This window comes from Mastomys coucha, unplaced genomic scaffold, assembly GCF_008632895.1.
Source record: "Mastomys coucha isolate ucsf_1 unplaced genomic scaffold, UCSF_Mcou_1 pScaffold7, whole genome shotgun sequence".
In the NCBI taxonomy this organism is placed as follows: domain Eukaryota; kingdom Metazoa; phylum Chordata; class Mammalia; order Rodentia; family Muridae; genus Mastomys; species Mastomys coucha.
The window spans coordinates 82,106,719-82,110,683 of NW_022196913.1; the positions used below are offsets into that span (position 1 = coordinate 82,106,719).

The 3,965-nt window shown below is 38.5% G+C and overlaps 1 non-coding gene across 1 annotated transcript; it reads right to left on the bottom strand.

The window, feature by feature from the left end:
- Positions 1-3,518: 3,518 nt before the first annotated feature.
- On the bottom strand, positions 3,519-3,625 carry LOC116082826. Its single transcript, XR_004115457.1, has one exon. It is a non-coding gene; the product is annotated as a U6 spliceosomal RNA (small nuclear RNA).
- Positions 3,626-3,965: the final 340 nt, after the last annotated feature.

Consider the following 3,965-nt stretch of genomic DNA (forward strand, 5'->3'; position numbering starts at 1 on the left):
AAAGAGAAGTTAGATAGAGTGTTTGCGAACGCCTGTCGCTGGCTGTCGGGATTTAGACACAGGCCAGAGGGACCTTCAGCCAACACCAGAGAGTAGCTCTGCCCAGGAGGCTTCAGTTGCCCCTTTAGCTTGTCCAAATCCATGTGATGGCGATGACTGAAAGCACAGTGGGAAAAGACAGATTGATTGTCTCCAGAGGTGGGGGCGGAGGGCTTACCTTTCCTCAGTATCTGTTCAGTGCAGATGTGTCGCTGTTCGAGCCCCAAATTGGGCACCAGATACAGGCCTGTGTACTGGAGGCTTTCCATGGAGATCTCTGGCTGGGCCAGGTGCGAGGGTTCTGGCAAAGAGGAGTGAGTGTGAGCAGGGAAGGGAAGTTGTTTCTGCTGATTATGTGGCTGTAGTTTGCTCCACCTCTGTCTCCTCTGTGTTGTCCCAGTTACTCCATGCTGCCCTGCACTGAGTCAGGTCAGGCTGGGCCTACAAGAGGCTGACTAGTCAGTGAAGAGTATGGGAGAGCTTCAGGTGGCATTTTGGGAGAGCAGACCTCTTCTCAAGTGTTACAGCTCTTATGACAGAAGCTCTCAGATGAAGATGACAGAGTAGTTCTCACACACCTTTAATCTGAGTTTGATTCTTATGTACAGTTTTGGGGTGGGTCAGGGTTTGACAACAGGTACTTCTCATTGACTTGGTCTGAGAGCTTTGGGGAAACCTTATTTGCATGTGGGAGGGCTTGGTGCCGCTCCTATGTGACTGATAGCCACATACCTCTCTGCTGGAGGGGCTGTGGGAGGCTGTAGCTGTGACAGGAACCAGGGGCCCAAGGGGCATGGCCTGAATACTTGCTGGGTCACCAGGGTTCAAGGCTTGTGCTCCACTGGGGATCAGGCTGTCTGTGTACAACTTACCGCCCCATGCTAATGTGATTAGACAGGGAAAATCCTACAACAAACTGTCATGCTAATTTCATGTCAGCTACATTTTATACTCAGGTTACATTTTTGTTGTATATTTCCTGCATACTAACCTCCAAGATATGTGTGTGTGTTTGTGTGTGTGTGTGTGTTTGTGTGTGTGTATGTGAGTTAAATATGGGAGTGTTTTGTAGAATGCATTTTCATTTAATAAATTTTGAATATTCATCTTGCTGTAAGATTTATGACCTCTTATAGTGTTATAATTGATGACAATCTCTCTCTTACAAACATATTGTTTTGATTTTTTGCTATAGATTCATTATATCTATTGATTTTATGACAAAAGCCATATTACTTTCCTGTGACTTCTGTAAAACATATACTACAAATGTTATGGATATAAGCAAAAGAACTATCTTTTCTCATAGTTATGGAGACTGAAATCTGAAAATCTGGGAGAGCCACACTCAACTGAGAACTCAAGGAAATACAAATTTCTTGTAATTTCAAGCTTGGTGGCTACTACCACTCTGACTGATGGCCACATTGCTTCAGCATCTACATTCTCCTTTACACTGTGTCCTCCTCCTCTGATTATAACTGCTCCCACTGCCTCAGGCATATAAGGACCCTTGTCATTCAGTTTAAGGCCTACTAGATTATCTTACATAATCTTCTGCTTGGCTCATCTCAAAATCTTTAACTTTACATCTTAAAATACCCTTATACCTTATAAGACAGTACAACTACCAGAGGTTAAGGTGTGAATATGTCTTGATGAGGGGGAAGAGGGCATGGTTTGGCTCACTACAGTTTTTCTTAAGATGAATTACTAAAAATTAGAGTTATTAAGTCAGGGTATATAAAGTTTAAATATTTTAGATAAATATTTAAAAATTGTATTTAAAAATTAAATTTCTGCTCTTCTTAAACATGTAAAAATGCTGTGTGCTCTATAAAGTAAAAAGGGAATGATGATCAAAACAAAAAACAAAAGAGAAAAATTTGGAGATTGGAGGAAAGAGGACAAGATTAGTGAGGACCTGTGATGATAATCTGCCTAGATTTAGAGTTACTCAGGGAATATGCCTCTGTGGCCACTAAGAAAGGCATTTCCAGGGATGGTTAATTGAGTGAGAGAAGACATAGTACCTGAGTGTGAATTCAAGACTGAAGAGCTAAAAAGGCTAGACAGATGGCCCAGTGGTTTTGAGTGAGCTGTTCTTCCAAAAGACCCCATTTCAATTCCTAATACCCACATGGTATCTCACTGTCTGTAACTGCAGTCCCAGGGAATCCAATGCCTTCTTCTGGTCTCACTGAGCACTAGGCATGCACATGGTACACAGATATACATGCAGGCAAAACAATCATATGCATAAGATAATAAAAATTCAAATGAAGTAAAAAAGAAGAGAGATAAGCATTCATGACTGTTCACTTTCTGACAATGGATACCTGGCTCTCATCTTGCTGGCACACCATCCCAGCGATATTGGACTGTACCCTCAAGCCATAAGCCAAATTTAACCCTTACTTTCTTCAATTTCTTGTTTCGTACATTGTCTGTCTAGGCCTGAAAATACAGCAGAACTTGACTGGTTCAAATACTGTAGTGGTTTGAATAGGAATGGCTGCCATAGACTCATGTGTTTGAATGGTTCACCATTAGGAAGTGTGGTCTTGTTAGAGTAAATATGTCTCAGAATGTTCCTGCTGCCTGTGGGGATGAGGACTTACAGCTCCTCCAGCAAAATGTTTTTCTGTATGCCATCATGCTGTCCTCTATGATAATAATGGGCTGAGCCTCTGAAACTGTAAGACAGCCCCAGTGAAATATTCTTTAATTGTGTTGATGTGGTCATAGATTCTCTTCACAACAGTAGAAACTCTTAGACAAATACATCAATTTATTTCTGCTTACTTTTAACTGTGAATTGTTTTTCAAATCTTTGCATTTTAGTGTGAAATAGTATTTGATGTGACCAATTTTTCTACTTAAAAATTCCTTTTCCCTATTTTCATGTTTCATGTAATCTTTAAATTGCTAAAGGTACATATTTAGACTTTTAAAATAATTCTAGAAATAGCACATGATAAAACTTTAAATTTATATACATATGCATCTCATACACATGTAGTTTTGCTGAAGATAGAAAAACAAAGTTTTAGATATTTCTTTTCTTAGACATAGTTGAAAAGTTCACTAAAAAATAACTCTGCCTTGGGAGAAGAGTTATTTTCAAGAACATTTGAGTAATAAATCATGTGCAATTGTATTTTCAGTACTTTATCATGAATTGCCTTGAGTTACCCATTGCTTGATAGAAGGTCACTTTTCAACTTAGAGAACTTACATGTTTGGTCCAATGTGAATCCTTTAAGGAGGCAATAATCTTGTTCTGGGGATATGACCTTTGCTTAACACTACCTAAAATATCTATTTATTTATTTATTTTTTTAGTTTGATCATGTGTATTAGTTAGTTCAGTATAGTTTGTTTAGTTCTAAAAATCTTAATTTACCTTGATGAAAAAATAATTTTTCACAAAAGGAGGATACAAACAAGAATACATTGCTACATTTTCTTTTTTTTTTTTAAATATGGACCACTTCACGAATTTGCATGTCATCCTTGCACAGGGCCCATGCTAATCTTCTCTGTATCATTCCAATTTTAGTATATGTGCTGCCGAAGTGAGCACCATTGCTACATTTTCTAAGAATGATTTAAGCAATAGCATTATCATTAGAATCCATTTACAGCTTCCTGGGGGATCCTTGGAAAGAGAATATTTAGAAGGGTCATTTATAGCATGTTTCTACTAACATCTAGCTGTATTATTTTAGAAGTAACAAAACAGAGTCACTGCATAGTGTATTTTGTGAGGAAGAAGCTACCTTGGCATTTTAAAAATGGAACCACCTAATTTGTACAAATATGGAAAGGAGAAATTTAGACAATCTTGGTAATAAGCTACAAAAGTCTTTCTACAACATGTTTGGTTATGGAGATCTTAGGGCTTTGGATAAAAACTAGAGTTG